Source organism: Notamacropus eugenii, chromosome 2, assembly GCF_028372415.1.
Source record: "Notamacropus eugenii isolate mMacEug1 chromosome 2, mMacEug1.pri_v2, whole genome shotgun sequence".
NCBI classification, from domain to species: domain Eukaryota; kingdom Metazoa; phylum Chordata; class Mammalia; order Diprotodontia; family Macropodidae; genus Notamacropus; species Notamacropus eugenii.
In genome coordinates, this window is record NC_092873.1 from 185,072,568 (window position 1) to 185,093,835 (window position 21,268).

The 21,268-nt window shown below is 40.9% G+C and overlaps 1 long non-coding RNA gene across 1 annotated transcript in view; it reads right to left on the reverse strand.

The window, feature by feature from the left end:
* The window catches only part of LOC140526597 (uncharacterized), a 30,760-nt gene extending 16,172 nt beyond the window's left edge, over window positions 1-14,588 (reverse strand). The window contains exons 1-2 of the long non-coding RNA XR_011974439.1: window positions 14,368-14,588; window positions 1,570-1,756 (exon numbers count right to left, since the gene is read on the reverse strand). This is a non-coding gene — a long non-coding RNA (uncharacterized lncRNA). The remainder of the gene's footprint in view (window positions 1-1,569; window positions 1,757-14,367) is intronic.
* Window positions 14,589-21,268: the final 6,680 nt, after the last annotated feature.

A 21,268-nucleotide genomic window follows, 5' to 3' on the forward strand; every position in this document is an offset into this window, starting at 1 on the left:
GGAAAAATGCAATTATAAAAATGAAGTGGAATATGAGGGTTGGAGAAAAAGAAACTTGGGGAAGAAACAGATAGAAAAATGAGTCATTCAGGTTTATGCCCTGTCAGGGCACATCTGGAGTCTTGTTCATGGTTCTAGGCACAGTTTAAGAAGGAGTGTCCAGAGAAGAACAACTTGGGTAGGGGAGAGCCTCAAATTCACACCATATTCACACAGATTCAAGGAACTAGGGATGCTGATCCTTGTGGAGAAGAGGAGACTTGGAGGGGCTAAGATGGCCATCTTCAAGTATCTGAAAGGTTGTCATGTGAAAGAGGCAATAGATTTGTTCTCTTTGGCCTTGGAGGGTAGAACTAGAAGTAAAATGTAAAAGTTGCAGGAAGGCAAATTTTAGGATTAGTGTTAGAGAAAAAAACTTCCTAATAACCAAAGCAGTTGGATTGGGGAGCCTCAGAAAGTAGTGGATTCCCTCTATCCAGTGGTCTTCAAGAAAAGGATGAATGGTCACTTGCCAGGAATGTTGAAAAGGATTGTTATTCATGCATGGGTTGGAGTAGACTATATAATAGATTCATTTCAACTCTGAAATTCTGTCTTGGGGATTCTATCTTCTTCCTAGAACTCTAGGATCATTCAACCCTCTCATTTTACAGAGGAGGAAACTGAGACCAAAAGCAGTATTGAGACCAAAAGCAATACCGTGACATGCCCATGATCACACAATGACAGGGCTAAGTCTTAAATTCAAGGCTCTCTACTCCTAGTCTAGAGATTTAACTCCTTTAACTTCTCATTCTCCAACCATTCAATGACTCTTACCATAGCTCCAGCCAGGAGCACCATGGCCCTTAGGTGACACTGCAACTGAAAAAACCTGCTCCATAGCTCTAGAATCAATATTTATAGAGAACCTCTGCTTTATCTCTGAGGATGCTCCTTTCCTGCCATGCCCTCTGAAACCACAAGAACCATTTGATGATATAGGAGCTTAAAAAAAATTTTGTGTAAAACCAAAAGCATTTAATCTCTTGAGATATGACTTTATGATATTTTTAAAAATATATACATATATGTGAACATATATACATACATGTATGTATATATGCATGCATGTGTGTATACATATATATAAATCCACATATATATAAAGAAGTATATGTGGCAGATATATTACTTCTTGAATCATGGCCATAAGGACAGTCACTAGAAAAAAATACTCCATTTACCAAGGAAATGGATGAATAAATAAAACAAGTATGCATTACATGCTCGCTATTTGCTAATCTCTGAGGATATGAATAGAAAATTCAAACAGTCCCTGCTCTCAAGGAGCTCACCTGCTAATGGAGGAGACAACACATAAGAAAGACTACAGTCAAATGGAAAGGTCCCATGATCCTTGGAGTTCAGTGGCAAAGAAGGTATTGTCATTTCCACTGATAAGTTTCAATGGTGAACTCTTTGGCAGTGCCACAGACTTTAGTGATTTCTTCTCTGGATCTTCATTAGCTGTATCTATAGCACCTGGAGGAACCATTGCCAGGCTGCATTTCTATAACTATTACTTACCAGGATGACAGCTGAGAGCGCTGGACTGGAAGTATTGCTCTTGAGTTCAGTCCTGGGTTGTCTCCCTCCGAGTCTGAGGAGAGGCAGTGGTCAAAGGATTGTTGGTGGTTTGACCTACCTGGTGCTCTCCTCCTCATGTCTGTCCTTAGAGGTGCCTTACTACTTCAGCTAGGCAAGCCCTCCTGCCCTGGAAGAAAAGTAAAGACAACCAGGAAGTAGCAGAAGCGCCAGGAGCAGTCTGAGCTGAAAAGAGGAGAAACACAAGGAAGAATGATCCACTTTGGTTCACACTTTCACGCAGATGTCAGAGAATTAGGAAAAGCCACCAAAGTGACAGCTTGTTGATTTTATTTCTTCTTGTATCGAATATAAGCAGACATGTTGGCCAACGTCCTAAGATAGGGGGAGGAGGAAGAAAAGCTATTCCCCTTTGCTGTGAAATTTCAGTTCTTTGACTCCCTGTTGGTATTTTGTTCTCAATTTGGAAGAAATGGGCAAGCTAAGGGGTAAAAGTGAGCTGCTATCCAGCTTTCCAAGTTGATTTTTCATTGGTTTCAGCAATGACTTATGACAGCCACTCTATCATCACAACTGCAGATAAATAAACTGGAATTTTTAGTGCCAAAAGGAATTAGATACAAGTGAGCAGGAAATCAGAACTCCTCTCCCTTTGGAAAAACCACACCATGAATCTGCACTGTCTGATCATTTTCTGTTGAACTTGTCAGTAAAAGAGCATACTGAACACAGACAGTGTCAAGAATGCTTTTAGTTCCCAAAAGCTTTTCTTAAATGGTTAAGGCTGTTAAATTCTTACGCTCCTAAAGATCAGTCAAACAAAATATACACACATATGCATTTCCCACTATACAAGCTTTTTTCTTTTCCCTTTTTTTTTAATATTGAGCTGAGATGGGGGGATTCAATTCAGATCTTATGCAAACCATAACTTAGCTTTTCCTTCAACATCATTTGCCTCAAAACATATGAGATAGGAGTTAATAATCAAGGGGAAAAAGACATGAGAACAAAGGAAGTCAAGAGAAAAAACTATCCACATCTTTAACTATTCAGATTCACCAGGAGATAGATTTGACTCTCTCCTTTGCTGCATATTGTGGGAGTCATTATTGAAATCTGGATGGTCTCCATGGAGACAACCAAAGAATGCTAGTTCTTTCATCTGCTATGGGGAAGAGCATAACCTCCAGGGCCAAGATTCTAGGCACCACATTTTAGGAAAGATATTGGAAAAAGCAGAGAATGTCCAAACCACAAGAAGATCAATTGGAGGAAATAGGGATGTTTAGCCTGAAGAAGCGAAACCTTGGCGGGAGGAGGGAGGGGGGGATGCGGGGAACAATAGTTATCTTCTTTTGAGTACTTGAACAGCTGTCATAAGGAAGAAGGGTTAGATTTCTTTTCTTGCCTGTTCCAAGAGATCAAAACCAGAAATAGTGGTTAGAAATGAAGAGACCAACTTACAGTTGATATTTTAAAAGAAAAACTTCCCAACAATCTGAGATATTTAAAAAGAAAAACTTCTCACCAATCAGGGATCCCAACAATGGCCCACCCTCCCTTGTCACTTTCCTTGTGATAGATTTCACAAAGTATTGAATATCTATTGCCATCGAGGATTATCTAGGACAGAGGTTCTTAATCTCATTTTGTGTCATAGACCCCTTTGGTAGTTTGGTGAAACCTATGAAACTCCTTCTCAGAGTCATGTTTTTAAGTACATAAAATAAAAGCAGAATGACATGCTCCTGGAAGAAGTCAGCTTCTTCCAGGAAGAATCCAGGCTAAGGCTGAATATTTGTCAAGAATATTATAAAGAGGGTTCTCTTTAAGCTATGGGTTGGAAAGACTTTGCCTTACAATGGCCAAGGTCTCCCACTGAGTCTGGGGTCATCTGCAGTTGTCCTGATCTATGTCTTGCTGCTGGATTCAGAGGAGGTTGATGACTCTGTACAGCCCTGCCTCACTTAAATCCAAGTCACTTGAAAATCAAGATACCACCCTTTTGATGTCATTGGTCTTCTTTGAGAATGAAGGACAAAGAACAACAATGAATTTGACTAGATGGTCTCAAGATTCTGTGATATTTGGGTGTTTAAAAAAACACTGTATTCACAGTTGGTTTTGCAAAGGGCCATTTCTACCTCTAAATGGCTTAGACCGTGTAGGTGACATGATCATTCAGGAAAAATGCAAATGGGTGGCAGTCTTAAATAGAACCAGAGAGATTGATCTTGATGGTCTAAGAACCCTTATTTTTGGACAGTGTTTCAACAAATCAACCAAAAAACCATTTATTAAGTACCTAGTACATAACAGACACTATCTCAAGAAGCTACATTCCAGGAAGAAACAGCAAAAATGACAAAGGCAGAAATATTCTCAGGGAAGGTGATAGCAGACTAGGGGGAAATGTCCACTGATAGCCAGTACAGGCGGAAGTTTAAAGGGTGAGCCAGATAAGGGACCATATAAGGAAACTGTGGATTTTAGGGAGAATAAAGAGAGAAAATTACCTTGCTATCAGTATACTTTCTACGTTACTCTCCCAACCATTTTCTTTCCCCCCAACACTTGTGCGGGTGACCAGGTTCTCCATCTCAATGAGCTGCAGCAAGTCTGCACACCTGGACAGGTGCCGGGTGTGCAAGTCAGCAACAACAATTATACAGCAAAGCCATCTTGTATCAAGAATAAAGGGGAAAGGGGGCGGGAGGGGAGACTTGAAGCAACAAAACTATTTCCTTTCAAAAGAACTTGCTGAAAGCTTTGCCTGAGATCAGATTAGACCCAGCTATATTGATGAGTGACAACCCACGACATCATTATTATTTGGGTCTTGATACTTCCTTTCTATAACCCCAAAGTCACCTTTCAGTAACTGATGTTTTTTGTCCCCAAGGATCCCCTGTGTTCACTTACTACACATTAATCTGGACCTAAAGCCTCTGGGATCCATAAAGGTTGATGCCTTACAATTGTATGTTTAGTCCTAGGTGGGAGGTCTAAATCTTTAAATATGGGAGAGGAGGGGAGAGCTTGAAGAATCGGAGCCCACCCACAAGTGGGAAAAGACAATTATGAAGCCTTGCATGTTGACAATAGAAAACAGCCTTGTTGCTTTTTCTACTGGAGTCTGTTTCTTGGGAAATTTGGTACAAACCTTATTCCAAAGGGAATAACCTTTCAGCATCAAAAATTGTGTCTCTGTAATCCTTTGGCATGATGTAAACCTCAGGGAAAGATCAGGGATAGCAAAGGATTTATAGCTGAAGGTGACCAGATCACACAATTTTCCCAGATTGGTCCTGGCCTCAGATGACCTGTACCAGGTAAGCAAGAATGCCAAGAAAAAGAGCAGACATACTCCATTCTGAGGCCAAAGCATCTCATCAGGGAGATGGAGACATTGGGAACTAAAATAGCAGAATTAACCTGGCAATGGGCTAATTCATAAGTAATTCCCAAACCTTAAAAGTCATCTATTATTTAGACTCCTAATCCCTGGAAAAGGCAGCCTCTCCAGCTTAATCACTTGGCCTCAAGAAAATATTTGAGGTGGGGGCGGAGCCAAGATGGCGAAGTAGAAAGACGCACATACACATAGCTCCGAACCCACAAACCACAGAACGGCTAGAGGGGACTAACCCAGGGCGAATTCTGCACCCAGAGACCACGGAATATTGGAGCGAGGGAGATTTCTGTTCCGGAGAGACCTGCAAACCTCTTGCGGGGGGTCCTTCGCGACGTGGACTGGGCGCCAGGACGGGGAGCAGAGTGCAGCCCTGCCATGGCCACGACACCGTGAGGAAAAGATCTGAGAGGGCTACGGGGACGGGATATCCAGCGGCCACGCGGGTCCCCCCACCCACAGAGGGACCTGCAAACCTCTCGCAAAAGGTCCATCGCGCTGCAGGTGCAGAGCCCAGCCCGGACCTGCGGCAGCGGCCGCGGCTCCGAGAGGTACAGATCCGAGAAGGCTCCAGATACGGGATCTCCAGCGGCAGCACTAGCCCCCCCACCAACAGGTGACTGACGGGGATAGGTGAGAGAGTGTCTTTGGCGGGTCGAGAGGGGAGTGGGGTGCCCCCATGGCTCGGGCCCCCCCAAGGAGATAGAAGCTGAGAGGCGGCTACAGACAGGGGCTCCCCAAATGGGCAGGAGCCTGGATCCATTGTGGATGGTCTGTGCATAAACCCCCTGAGGGAACTGAGCCAGAGAGGCGGCCCTGCCCCTGACCACCTGGACTTAATTCTCGCACTGAATAGCAGCCCTGCCCCCGCCAAAAACCCTAAGGCGGGACGCAGCATTTGAATCTCAGTCCCCAAATGCTGGCTGGGAGGACCAGGAGGTGAGGTGGGTGTGAGGAGAACATTCAGAGGTCAGGTCACTGGTTGGGGAGGATGCCAAGAAAAGGGAAAAGAAATAAAACCATTGAAGGGTATTTTCTCGGAGAAAAGACACTTCCTCCCTTCCTTTCTGATGGGGAGGAACAATGCTTGCCATCAGGCAAAGACACAGAAATCAAGGATTCTGTGTCCCAGCCCACCCAATGGGCTCGGGCCATGGAAGAGCTCAAGAAGAATTTTGAAAATCAAGTTAGAGAGGTGGAGGAAAGACTGGGAAGGGAAATGAGAGGGATGAGGGAGAAGCATGAAAAGCAGATCAGCTCCCTGCTAAAGGAGAACCAAAAAAATCTTGAAGAAATTGGCACCCTGAGAACTAGCCTAACTCAGTTGGCAAGGGAGGTGCAAGGGGCCAATGAGGAGAAGAATGCTTTCAAAAGCAGAATTAACCAAATGGAAAAGGAGATTCAAAAGCTCACTGAAGAAAATAGATCTTTCAAAACTGGAATGGTACGGATGGACGCTAAGGACTTTTCGAGAAAGACAGATATCTCAGAACATACCGCGCAGATTCGAAAAATGGAAGATAATGTGAAATATCTTATTGGAAAAACAACTGACCTGGAAAATAGAATCAGGAGAGACAACGTAAAAATTCTGGGACTACCTGAAAACCATGATCAAAAGAAGAGCCTAGACATCATCTTCCATGAAATTATCAAGGAAAACTGCCCTGAGATTCTAGAACCAGAAGGCAAAATAAATATTCAAGGAATCCGCAGAACACCGCATGAAAGAGATCCAAAAAGAGAAACTCCTAGGAACATTGTGGCCAAATTCCAGAATTCCCAGGTGAAAGAGAAAATATTGCAAGCAGCTAGAAAGAAACAATTCAAGTATTGTGGAAATACAATCAGGATAGCACAAGATCTGGCACCCTCTACATTGAGAGATAGAAGGGAATGGAATAGGATATTCCAGAAGTCAAAGGAACTAGGACTGAAGCCAAGAATCACCTACCCAGCAAAACTGAGTATAATACTTCAGGAGAAAAAATGGTCTTTCAATGAAATAGAGGACTTTCAAATTTTCCTGATGAAAAGACCAGAGCTGGAAAGAAAATCTGACTTTCTAACACAAGAATGAAGAGAACCATGAAAAGGTGAACAGCAAAGAGAAGTCATAAGGGACTTACTAAAGTTGAACTGTTTACATTCCTACATGGAAAGACAATATTTGTAACTCTTGAAACATTTCAGTATCTGGGTACTGGGTGGGAGCACACACACACACACATGCACACACGCACACATACATAGAGACAGAGTGCACAGAGTGAATTGAAGAGGATGGGATCATATCTTAAAAATAAAATGAAATCAAGCAGTGAGAGAGAAATATTGGAAGGAGAAAGGCAGAAGTTATATGGGGCAAAGTATCTCTCATAAAAGAGGCAAGCAAAAGACTTATTAGTGGTGGGATAAAGAGGGGAGGCAAGAGAAAAACATGAGGTCTACTCTCATCACAATCCACTAAAGGAAAGAATATAATGCACACTCATTTTGATAGGAAAACCTATCTCATAATACAGGAGAGTGGGAGACAGGGGCACAAGCAGGGTGGGGGGGAGGATAGAGGGGAGGGCATGGGGAGGAGAATGCAATACAAGGTCGACACTCGTGGGGAGGGAAAGGACCATAAGAAAATAGAAGTAATGGGGGACAGGATAGGATGGAGGGAAATATAGTTAGTCCTATACAACACAACTAGTCTGGAAATCATTTGCAAAACTACACAGATTTGACCTATATTGAATTGCTTGTCTTCCAAGGGGAAGGGGTAGAGAGGGAGGGAGCTAAAGAAGTTGGAACTCAAAGTGTTAGGACCAAATGTAATGTTCTTACCACTGGGTAACAAGAAATACAGGTTAAGGGGTCAAGAAAGCTATCTGGCCCTACAGGACAAAAGAGAAGAAGGAGACAAGGGCAGGGAGGGAGGATAGAGGAGAGAGCAGATAGGTCACAGGGGCAATTAGAAAGCTTGGGTCTGGGGGGGGGGATAAAAGGGGAGAAAATTTGTAACCCAAAATTGTGTGAAAATAAATGTTAAAAGTTAAATAAAAAAAAAGAAAAGAAAATATTTGAGGCAAGAAGGGTTCCTAAATCTTCCCTCCACGCTACAAAATCCAGGCTAAGAGTCATGAAAAAAAGTTACCTCTCCAGTCAATTCTACCCATCTCTTTCCCAACCTTATCTTCCCCTTCTTACCAAATCACTTTATAGTGTAAGGTTGACAAGATGATTTCATGTGCATTATTTCATTTAATTTGCATCATAACCCTCTAAAACAGACACTTTAGAAATGAAGAGCATAAGATTTAGAGTAAAAGATTTATCCAGTCACCCAGCTCAAAAGTCATGCTAGGACTAGAACTCAGATCTGCTGATCCCTATCCAAGGTTCTTTTTCATTATACTATGTAGTTAGAAAAGAAAGGACCCAACTTAGCAGGTAGAGTCAGAGATATTATTATTTAACCCTAAAGGGAAGTTCTTCTTCCTGTACTTACAGGTTTAGGCCTCCCTTACAAAGTGGCAACTGATTATTCCAAATGATGGGCAGTTTTGTAACAGAGATGAAATAAAATCAGGAGGAGACATATCATGTTTGCACATGACTGCAGCCTCCGCTTGACCCAAAATCTTCAGAGGTAAGAAGGATATTGCATTAACCTTGTGAGCCCCTACCTAGACCTTTAATTATACCAGTTCCACAATCCTAAGGGATGCCGCCACTCATTTAAAATTGTCTGGCCATTGTCTGCCAAAGAGATGTTTACAGGAGTCCAGAGCAGCCTAAATATTTGGCAAAGCCTTTAAAGAAATAGTGCAACCACAGCCGTGGCCTACATGGCCCACGTTGCCAACATGGCCTAGGCCATTTGAGGGTAGGAATGCCTCTTTGCAAAACCAAAAGTCCTAAGTTTGATTAGAAGGATTTATGCTGCTGTCACATTCTAGGAATATGGTCTGGTGTGTAGATTTTAGACTCTATGAGACATTTAGCCTTACTTAATCTGTGAGGATTTTGTAAATGTGGTTGTCTCTTTCGTGGAGGGGGACTGTAATTCTTCCATTCTACCCACTGATATATTTAAAATAAGAACAAACCTATCACCTGTTAGTAAACTTTCTGGTTATGAGAAATGTCTTATCATCTGTCAGTCACCTACCCTCCCTTGTCACTTTCCTTGTGACAGATTTCAAAAAATATTGAATATCTATTGTCATTGAGCGTTATCTAGAACAGAGGTTCTTAACCTCACTTTGTGTCATAGACCCCTTTTGGTGGTTTAGTGGTTCAGGTAGTTTGGTGAAATCTATGGAACTCCTCAGAATAATGTTTTTAAGTACATAAAATAAGATATATAGGATTACAAAGGAAACCACTTACATTGAAATTACACTGAATTATTATACTGAAATAAAGCTATCAAAATATTTTTAAAAAACAAGGTCCCAGACCCCAAGTTAAGAATACCAGAAGAGAGCATAATTTGTGCTCCTAACAAAACAAAAATCTCTTGATAATCCACTTAGTCACCTAACAAATACTTATTACACAGGTACTGTGGTAGGTACAATATACTGTTCAAGGTTCTAAGGGAGAAAAAAAATTATAGCACGGTCCATGCTCTTAAGAAACTTGTATGTTAGAAGGAATTTTAAAATAAATAAATATATTAAAATTTATATTCCAATCCAATCTAACCTATGTAGAGCTGCTTCTTGGTGCCCAAGGATACTGCTTTACTCCATTGCCCAAAAGCCTACAATGGCTCCCCATGGTGTACCAAATAAAGACCAAATTCCCTAGCCTAGCATTTTAGAGAGAGAAATTTTGACCTCAGAAGCAAAATTCCCAAAGTTCAATCCAACAAACATTTATTAAGCATCTGCTGTAGGTCAGGCACTGTGCTAGGAAAATTAAAAGGCTGAAGAGAAAGTTGTTGCCCTCTTGGAGCTTATATTGTGTGGGGGAAGGTACTGGGAAACAACAATAAATAAATAATAAATGAATGAATGAAGTAAACAAGGAAAGCTGAGGGATCAGGATAGGCCTTGTGCCTGAGGTAGGTCTTGAGCTAAGCCTGGAAGAAAAAAGGATTCAAAGAGGAAGAGGTGAGAAGGGATTGTATTACAGGCATGGCGGCCTGCACAAGGATAGGCCCTTGAATCATCCTTTTAAGACAGATTTAGTGGAGGCACAGAAAATACACTTCCATATGATGTGGAAACAAAGACCCTGCTGCTGCTGCAAATTCCACCTTTTTCAGATAAACGGAGTAGGGCAGGGCTAAGCCAGGGGATAATTCAGCTGGGATGAGGCTATAAGGTAGGAAGTGGGATGAAAAAGTATGACAAGTGGTAACTTACGATTTGAACTAATTATTCTTGCTAACTAGATTATTAGTTAAATTATTTCTATGCTGCCTAAAGAAATTTAAATATTGCTAGTTCCTTCTAAAATTCAGTGCCCTGGGATGAATCTCTGTTACCTCACCCTAGTTATAACTCTGATTCTGGTTCTACCACCACCACTATAATCAGGATCCTACTTTCTTTTCCTTCTTTACCTCAAGTTACCCCCAGTCATGTATTCTATGCTCTAGACAACTTGTCCTATGCCATAACTTTGTTTCAAACTATTCCTTCAACATAGAGCATTTTTCCTTCTCTTTCTCTTCTTGGTGACAGTCTACCTCTCCTTCATGGTCCAGCTTACTCCTCTCATCTTATCACATAGTATTTTATACTTACCTTAAACATAACATTCTAATTTTTATCTGCAGATACGAAGAAATGAGTGAATGAATGGATGAAAAAGTATTAAATGCTTTCTATGTAGTAGTCACTGGCACTGCAAATCCAACAAGTTCTCAAGAAACTTGCTTCCTAATAGAAGGGCATGGCAAATATTGGGGAATAGATGCCAAGGGAAAAGCATTTTAGTCTGAGAAGTCCAAAGGACATTATGTCAAAGAATAGGCATGTCAGGTGCCTATTATGTCATTGGGTATGCCTCATGTAATGTTCATTTGATTACTGTTCACAGAGCAAGTAGAAGGACAAAGGGCAGGTGCAGTGTCATCACAGGAAGGAACATAGTGGTGAACACTAGTTGAGTGACTGAACCAAGCTAGATCTAAGGAGTTCTCACCAATCAGAAGATGGCTGAAGGTTACTTGAGTGGCTGAGCCAAGCTAGATCTAAAGAACTCTCACCAATCAGAAGATGGTTGAAGCCTAGTTGGCTAATTGGACCAAGCTAGATATAAGGAGCTCTCACCTCTCAGAAAAGCTTGGTCCCAAAGCAGGTGGAAGTTTAATTGGGAGAATAACTGGCAGGAATAGAAGGGTGGCATGGCAGAAGGATGACAATGAAGCTATGTATCTTCTCTCACTAGATTTTAAACCTTTTGAGGGCAAGGACCATAACTCATTTATTTTTGTTTCCCTCCCATTGTCTAGCAGAATGAATAGTAGATAGCTGATGAATATTTAATCAATTCACTAATAAATCAGTGTGCAGATGAAGAGTTCAAAGTGCCATGAAATCAAATGTAGTTCACTACTGACTAGAGGATCCATAAAGGTTTCATGAAGCAGCTGGTATGGACCAGACATTTACTATGTAGAATGTGAGCTCCTTAAAGACAGGGATTGTGTCTTTGTCTCTCCAGTGATTAACACAGAGCCTTAAATATAGTAGGCATTTTTTTTTAATTGAATTGAATGACATTGGTTTGTTGGAATATTGGTCACACTGTTTCCAACTTTCAAAATCTGATTTTCAAAGGTGAATACCATCGGTCACTTCCTAAAGGATAAAGCACCGTAATTCAGACTGAGGGTTAAACATACGCAGAACTTGGATAGCAATAGTTTAGGATGTTTCATGAGCTAGAGTCTAACTTACACTCACAAATTATAAAGAAAAAGCCACGTCAAAATAAAATAATACATTGAAAAATAATTAGCCAATATGAAATATAAAGTACACAAAGAACAACCTTCAAGATAAAATCTAATGAATTGCTTTGATTCTGCATTCAGCACTTTTTTCAGTGACATAGAACAATTACTTATCCATTTGACTGATCTGGCTTGTAATTAGGGACCCACCTGCCTGCACCTAAACCACAATGGTCGTTGGGAAGGTAGATAGGATTTATAGGTGTGAGCAGGTATGGTTTAAAAGAGCAAAGAGTTAACCTATGCCTATAGTCTTCTCATCATCTATAAGACCCAAGCTATAGCAGACAATGAACAGAAGCAACTTCTCAAATATTCTCTCCTTCCCTCTCCAACAAATAGGGCCCACAGATAAAATAGGGCAAGAAGAAAGAAATCTTTTCTTTCCCAATCCTTCCAAATGATACACTAAAGAAACAGAGCAGAGAAGATTTGTGTTTGTCCCATGGGCCTTCATGGTTTTTAATACTACTATCTTTTTGGAGGTCTATTTGAATCCTGTATTTATCTATTTATTTACATGCTATCTTGCTCATTAGAATATAAGCTCCTTGAGGGCAAGGAATTTTTTTGTGTTCCTTTGGATCACCGGGGCTTAGTGCAGAGCCCTGCATTTGGTGTTTATTAAATACTTATTGATGGATTAACTGATTGATTAGAGAGTAGAAAGAGGAACATCAGCCCAACTGGACTGAGAAAGAGGAAATCCAGGCTTTATAAATCACATACTGTACAAATTTTACCTAGTAGTAGTTGGAATGGGTGCACAGACACATGTATGCGCACACACATACATATACATTCACACATACACACAAACACACACATGCACACACACCATTATTGGATATCCTACTCCTCAAGAACTTTGACAGCCAGCTGGTTATGTTTTTAATATCTGATTAGATGTAGAATTATTTGAAGAGTATTGTAGGGTTTACTCTGTTTCCTCATCTGTAAAATGAGCTGGAGAAGGAAATGTCAAACTATTACAGTAGTTTAGCCAAGAAAACCCCAAATGGGGCCACAAAGAGTCAGGCACAACTAAACAAACTAAACAAAAAGAGTTTATTAAACTCATCTATTAAAAAAATGTGATCCACATTCAAGTCTCCCTAAAGGTGTGCCTAACTTATGTCCCAGAGTGAGACATGGGACCCTATGCCCAACTCCACCATCTGCCTGGCACCCTTCTTCCAAGGTCCACATCTCTGCTCCCCTTCCCCTCCCAATCCCATGTAAGTCCCCAGAGGACAGGGACTGATCTAATTTTTGCCTTTGTGCTTTCAGCAGCTAGCGTGTTGCCTGGTATACAGGCACGTAATGAAAGTTTATTAAATTGAATTGAATTACCCTTGGGCACATTCTCTCTGGGCCTCAGTTTCCTCATTTGTAAACTGAGGAGGTTGAACAAGATGGCCTCTAACTTCCCTTCCAGCTCTAAACTTATGATCCTGTGAATTGATTTGAAAGTGTTTCCCTAGTTATATGCTTATAGAGATAGCTCTAATCCATATTTACATATTTTAATAGCTTAATCAAGCAATAAGGGTATCAACATGCACATTCCTTCCAGATCTCATATTTATACATTTCTATCCATTCTTGTCTTAGTGATTCTCATCCATGCCCTCCTATAAATCCCCAACATGATAGCAGATTTCCTTTATATCTCTTAATATTATGCAAATGCCAATGCAGCACTTGGGCTGGTCATTGATTACCTTATTCTCTTTCCATAACCAGTCTACCTCTCATCCTGACCATAGATGTCTTTGCTGATCTCTCTAAATCCATTTCTTGCATATAGTTCATCATTTTAACATGTTATCACCTCTTTCTTTATCTCTTTGAGTAAGCCACAATTCTTATTCTTGATCTCCATACAGTATACACAAATTGGATTCTTAAATCTTTTGGTTCAGAGACACAGCAGCTAACAGCATTATTCCCTCCTTGTGGATCTGGCTACAATCCAACATATGAACTGAATTAAATTTATAATCTGTGTTTGGGTTGACAGCTGGGGCCACAGCTCTGAGGGTAACTCTTGCATCTACTGTCACACTTTTGCTTAAACTGAGACTCTTCTACTCTGAATAGCAAATCCCATTATATTCAAGGACTGTGTAAATTCATCTAGAAGCACAAATGTTGAGATAGGGGAAATCATGTTGAAAAGGAGCTGAAATCCTTGGTCTACAGAATCTCCAGGCTAAAGTCCTCAGGCAATTCAACTCAGAATAGCCCAAAAGTGGGAGAAGATCCAAGTGAGGAAGAAATGTAATGTGATGATCCATTTATTATATTATATTCACTCTCTCAAAGCAATCAAAGGCTCCTTCCTAGTCTCTTTCCCTCTTTCTGAATGCTCTAGAAGAATGTCAGAAATACTCACTGCATTTTTCCAATCCAATCTGCTAAGAAGGGAAGAAGGTTCCCGATGTTTATGACAGGGGATCTCCCACTCTTTGTTTTAAGGAAAAGTTTAAACAAAGTGATCACCCACTCTGGTGCTTTAAACACAGTTCAAACAGAACAAAGTTCCCTTGCCAAGGTTGAAGCCAAATTTCCTCTGTCCAGATGGCTTCCTCAGCCAGGCCAAAGTAAAAAGAACCAAGACACTCAATCCTGCAGGCTTTTAATGCTCTTGCTTGATTATTCTTAATGATCCCCAGCTGTACTAGCTCCCTAGTTCCTTAACCTCTCTCTGCCAGGCTGTATACATGCCTCTATCTCTTAGAAGGGGGGCAGGGAGTATTCAAGCTGGATTTTTCCCCAGAATGTCAGGGATCCTCCACTGGGGACACAACAAAGAGTTCAGGTGCTCTGCCCAAAATCTTCAAGAGGATGGTAGAGTCATTTTCAGTATTGTTTAATTTGACCAGATGCAAATGTCAGTGTATATAGCAAGCTTGTGGAACATTGAATAACTTGCCCTTGAATGTGCATAAAACATGGACCACACACCATCCACATTCTACGTACCCTGGAGGATTTAGAGTATCTCTATTTACTAGTTCACTTGATAATTCTTGACGGATAGACAAGTCTACGGATTTAGTTCAACCTCAGCTTCTTAGAGCAAAAAAGGAGGGATTAATTCCTAGTATATGAAATGAGAACTCTCCCCTTTTCTCTCCCTCATTTGTATGCACTTGTCTTGGTCCCTCAGCCCTTAAACACAACCTGTATATGACATAAGTATCTTTCTTCCAATTCACGTATTAGTTTCATGTTTCTCTTCTGCTTTTTCTATTTCCTGTACACGTATCTAACTAAGACTTTAAGCCCTATTGAGAGATCTGGAAGCAGGTCTATAAGAATCCTATTTTCATTGCCACTAGGCCAGGGATGGGTCATACACAATTAGGCCTTTTGAAATCACTTTTGCATGATGCTTCTCAATTCAACTGAATAACTTTTTTTGTAGACCACCTATGAGTGTCCTAGGCTCAGGGTTACACATGACTGGACTATTTTAGTGGTCAAATAAGATGTTGTGTTGCCATTCTTGCTGATATTCCTGATATTCCTATTCCTGATACCACGTGGCTAGCAGGCACATTGTATTTAGTCAGGAATCAAGAATTCACTTGGATATTTAGTTTCTTCTGGTCCAGATTGTGTTTTTCCCAATAATAGCAATTCTTTTCTATAGCAATGTGCCTTATCTCATTTGAGTCTTACGATAACTCTGTGAAGAAGAGGCCATTACTATACCATTTTATAGATGAGGAAACTGAGGCTAAGATTGATTTAGTGAGTTAGCCAGGATCACACAGATAGTAAGTATGTAAGACAGAATATGAACCCAGGTTTTCCTAACTCCAAGTCCAATTCACCAAATGTGAAAACACATTGCCTACTGAAGAAATTTTTTCAGACAATATCATTGGAAAGTGTATTTGGGGCCCTTAGTTCAACTAATTTGCATGATGCTCAGTAGGTCAAGGTCACAAGTTCAAGGCTAATGACAAATTTTCTTCACATGCTAGTCAGTCTACCAAGGGAACCTGGTTGAAGAGAGAATGTATTGGTTGCTCCTTGGGAAATGAGGGGAAATGATGCTCCTTGGCTGAGCATAAAGTGTTGATGCCAACACAAATTGTTACTGGTATAAGTAAAGTTACATAGTTACCTACGGCTGGGCAGAGTTAAGAAGCAATGGTAGTAGATCTCAGGCAGGGACTTGCAAACCCCACCCCCAACTAGTTAATGAATAGATTTCAGGGGGTCCATTAATTTGGAACTTCTAATATTTTAATAACTGTTTTTAATATAATTTGTTTTATTTGTAACCCTACAGGTTTTTTATTTTATGTATTAAAAAACATTATGCTGAGAAAGGGTCTATGGGCTTCACCAAACTGCCAAAGGATTCCATAACATACACATAAACAAAGTTAAGAACTCTTGATCTAAAGAATGAATTTTAACCATAGCTTCCAAGTGAATATACTAATCCTTGCCTATTGAGAACACTCTGTGATCTTCCCTACCCTCTTTGGATTATTCTGTAATGTAACAGGCCCACTGACTTCATTTTCAATTCAGTCCACTGTAATAAGTATTTGCTGAACAATAGAACCACACAATTTCACAGTCAAAAAGATTTCAGAGGCCATCTTGTTCTATCCCTGGGTCATAAAAGACTCCATTCTGTATTATCAAGAAGACTTCTAGAATTGAATTTGCTACCTTCCAGGGCAGCCCACTATGCTCTTGGATGATTTTAATGATTAGGAAACATTTCCTTAAGTGGAGCCTAAATTTGCCTTTCAGCATCTTCTGCCCATTGTTTCAAGTTCTGTCTTCTGGAGCCAAGTAGAGCACTTGACAACTCTTAAAATGCTTCAAGACAGTTATAACAGAAATCTCCGAGTAGGGTGGGCCCATGGACCCAACCTGTATCTGAGAATCAATCCCCTCTCTAGACTTAAAATAGACTTGAAAATTGGTAAATTAACCTTCACTTGAAGACTTCTAATGAAAGAAATATTCTCCTCAGGAAGTCCATTCCACTTTTGGATAGTTCTAATTTTTAGGAAGTTTATCTCTGTACCTTGGAGAAATAGCTCTCTCTCTGCTTCTCTCTATTTTCTTCTCTCTCTCTCTCTCTCTCTCTCTCTCTCTTCCTCTCTCTCTCCTTATTTATCTATCTTTCTCATTCATTGTTTCTGGTTCTGTCTTCTGGTTATCTGGAAGAAAAAAATCTAATCTATCTTCCACATAACTGTCCTTCAAACACTTAAAGACAGCTCTCAGCTTAGATTTTGAGGGCAGGGACTGACTTTTGCCTGTTTTTGTATCCCCAGTGCTTAGTACAGTACCTGATATATAGTTGGTGCTTAAAAATGTTTATTGAATGAATGAATAGTTCCATAGGTGAGGGAGACTTCACAACTGGGAAAATCCGCGATTTACTACTAAAGGATGAGGCCCACATCACTGCACCCAACTGAGCACTTCCACTTACTTAGATACTAAATAAAGCATTCAGATGTGGAATAAAGTATAGATCATAGATCTAGAACTGGAAATGACTGAAGGAGCCACCCACTTCAACTCCTGCCAGGCCTAGAGGCCTGTGTGGGCTACCCGAGTCTTCTTACCTCACCTCCGAGGTCTTCGGTTGGCCAAAACCGGATGCTCATATGAGAGAAAGGATGTTCCAGAGTTGAACAAGGGTTGAGCTTTATTTCAGGGTCTAGTTACAAGTGCAGGGGGGTCTTCCTTAGGAGGAAGAGGGGGAGATTTCCTAAGGAGGCTAGGATTTTAAGGATTGGAAGTAGAAGTACAAGCGGGGAGAGAGGGGGAGGGGAGAGAGAAGAGAAGAGAAGCGGAGCCTACTGTCCTCTTGGCTCCACACGTGCTAAGAGAGCTTTCAGGCTTCCTCAATCCTACTTAACCTTCAGCCGCACAGTTTGCATCTCAATACCGTGCTGTTAGGTAACTAGGTGTGCTCCAATCCGGGACAATCTCGAGGGCAGGGAGACTCCACCCATCACGTCATGGAGGGCCTCGTAAGACTCTAAGATTTAGAAGTCCCACTTTTACCCGCCCGAGACCGTCCACACAGAATTGAGCTTCCAATCCCAACAAACTCCCTCATTTTTCATATGAGGAAACTGAGAAAGGGAGGTGAAGTAACTTGCCCAAAGTCATACAGGTAGTAAGCATCAGAGGCAGAATTTGAACTCAGGTACTCTGACTACAATATCAGTTTTGAAGCTCTTACAAATGACAGGAAGTTCCCCCTTCCTGAATGTCTTTCTTTTTTTTAAATCATTTTATAGGAATGTATTGGAATATTACTGTGCTATAAGAAATAATGAAAATGATGAAAAAATGTAGGCATATTGAAGGGATGATATGAACTGATACAAAGAAAAGCAAGTATAGCCAGGAAAATAATATACTCAAGGACCACAATAATGTAAATAGAAAAATAAAAAATGACCACCATAGAATAATCCAAAATGAATGTTGCAAAATTACCAAGAAACAACTTAGATCCAAAAGAAGAGATAATAGATGTCTCCCCCAACTCCTTTGCAAGGGGTAGAGGTTCCACAGGTGTGAAACATTGGACACATCAGGTTTTTTTTTTTTCAAATATGGATATTCTGCTGAATTCTCTATTGTTGCTCTTCTTTCTCCTTTCTGTAAAAAATAAATCTTTGTTATAAAGCCTAGTCCCCTGGGAAAAGGGAGAGCTACAGAGGGAAATTTGGGTTAGGATAGGTTAAAACAGAAGATGTTAATTTTTTAAAAAAGACTATTTTTAGAAAAAAAAAGTTTCCCCTGCCTGTCCACAGTCCTCAGTTTGACAGGAGGACATGAGGTGAATAACCCTAGCAACCTGCATTTCAGAAGCCATCCCCCTGAAATCACTGTATTTATTCATGATTTACTGCTTACAAGGGAGTGAGTGCATTAGGAACAGGTTTCACTAACTCCAAATGGCTGATACACAACAATTTCTAAGAGGCTCTGGGGCTCAGTAGGAGAGATTACACAAGGAAAAGTTTACAACTCACTGGGGCTTTACCCCCTGCAACACCTCCTAAGTACACATGACAACTCAGAAAAACAATGTTTCTCTCATTTCTCTAAGATCTACTTCCCAGTCCTTCTTGAAGCTTTCAACATCACTTATCTTTGAGTGGCTCTATATCTTAAGGCAGAGGAGCTTAATGGAGTTTTAATTCAATTGATGTATATGGTATGTGTCATCTTCTTTGAAGGTAAAATGGCATTCCCACTGGTGGAGTCTCCCAGCTGGGAAGCCTCCCAGTTTCCATTTGTCTGTTGATCACTAGGAAAATCTGTACTCTATTCAAAACCAAAAAAGAAAAAGAAAAAGCTCTAGTTGGTATTAAGTTTTTGTGAATATAAATAAAACATTATGTAATGATGAACCAACAATAGTAATAGGTTTTGCAGCACAAAATAAAACTCCAGCAGCTGTAGGCTGGGACAGATGGCAAAGAGCAACACCCCCAAATCAGAAACAGCCTTTCGGCAGATATAACACTATAGAAAAGACCAGGCTGACTGACACTCCCAGAGAAAACTCCTTTAGACCTTTCTGAATTGGTTAGCAGGAGGTCTGTCCTTCTGAGCCATAACAAACACAAAAATAAAATAAGAGAGGGGGGGGGGAGACAGACAGAGACAGAGAGTGGGAGGGAGGGAGGAAGGGAGGGAAGAGAGAAAAAAGAGAGAAAGTAAGCCAAAAGACAAAAACAGAGAGATTCAGAAAGGGGGGGTAGGGGAGAGAGAGACAGAGAGAACAACAAAGAGAAAGGAGAGATTGAGGGAGAAAGGGAGAGGGGAGAGAGAGAAAGGAGAGACAGAGAGAAGGAAAGAGACAAAGAGTATATATTTTGATCCATTTCATTCTCCATCTCAGGCAAGTTATTACGAGTTCTGGCATGGCCAACCAGCCTAGTGAGTCGCCACTCTTACAAACAATAAGCGGAGACCTCCTTTTGCAATAATCAGAGCATGCTACCACCCAAATTTGAAGCAGACATTTCCATGGGCAGTTCTTGCTCCACAAATAAAAACTGGGAGAGTCGTATGTCTATGTGATGTGCTAGCGTCTTCACAGGCAACCCTGAATGGCCAAGAGCCAAACACATGAAAGGGAGATGGGGAAAAGCCTGATGTCCATCTCAAGACTCTCTAGACCCGTAAGTCCTCTGCTTTAGTTCTTATCATTCCTTCTTCAGATACCAACATCATCAATCTTCCAGTTTGGCCAAAACAGATGAACTTCCTTGTGTCCGATGATACAGATAAGAAGTCTATTTGAGGTTTTCTCCCCTTCTCACCCCCACTTCCTAAGCCCTTATCTCTCTGCATTGCAGGTGTCAGGTCTTGGTAAGCAACAACCTCCATTTTAAGATGGATTGTTTTTTCATTATCAGTTGTACCACAAAAGGGTACAACTAAGGGTAGCTAAGTGGCTCAATGGACAGTGCTGAATCAATCTGGAAGCAGGAAGACCTGAGTTTGAATCCTGCCTTAGACATTAATGGACAAATTACTTAACTTTTCCCAGCTTCCATTCCCTCATCTATAAAATGAAAGGCTTGGACTTAAAAATCTCTGAGTTTCCTTCTAGCAGCCAATTCTATGATTCTATGATCATTTAAAGCTGACTTGGTTCCACATTGGGGAAGGGAAGTGATGCTGGCTCCAAGATCTGAATTGTGGGTGAGCAATATAAGAAGCAGGGAGATATGGGGAAATGGCTGGCACAGATGTATATGGAGCTTGACTGAATACAGGAGGGTCAAATGAGGAATCACACACACACACACACACACACACACACACACACACACACACACACACACACACACAAAGAATAAAGAAACTTTCCTACCTATACTAGAACTGAGAATACCTGACACAGCGAGTTTCCTTCTCTACCTTCCCCCACTTGTTCTTTGCCCCGGGCTTTCTTAGTTGCTTGAATTATGTGTGACAGTCTCCCAGTCCCTGGGTCTGTGTGTGGTCCCTGGTTATCAGAGAGGAGGACGCTGTTAACTCAGCCCCTGGACGTTGCCCTTTTCAGGAAAATTAATGAACATGGGATTCCTTGCAGTGCACCTATTTTACTTAGCAGATCAAGGTTGGGATATTAAAAAGAAGATGGAGGAGAGTATTAGAGACCGAAGAGGGAAAAGATTGATGGGAAATGGCAACCATACTAGATAATTGGCTGGCGGAGAGCCAGAAGGAAGCAGTATTTGTCCTAGACCTCTAAAAAGGATGGGATAATA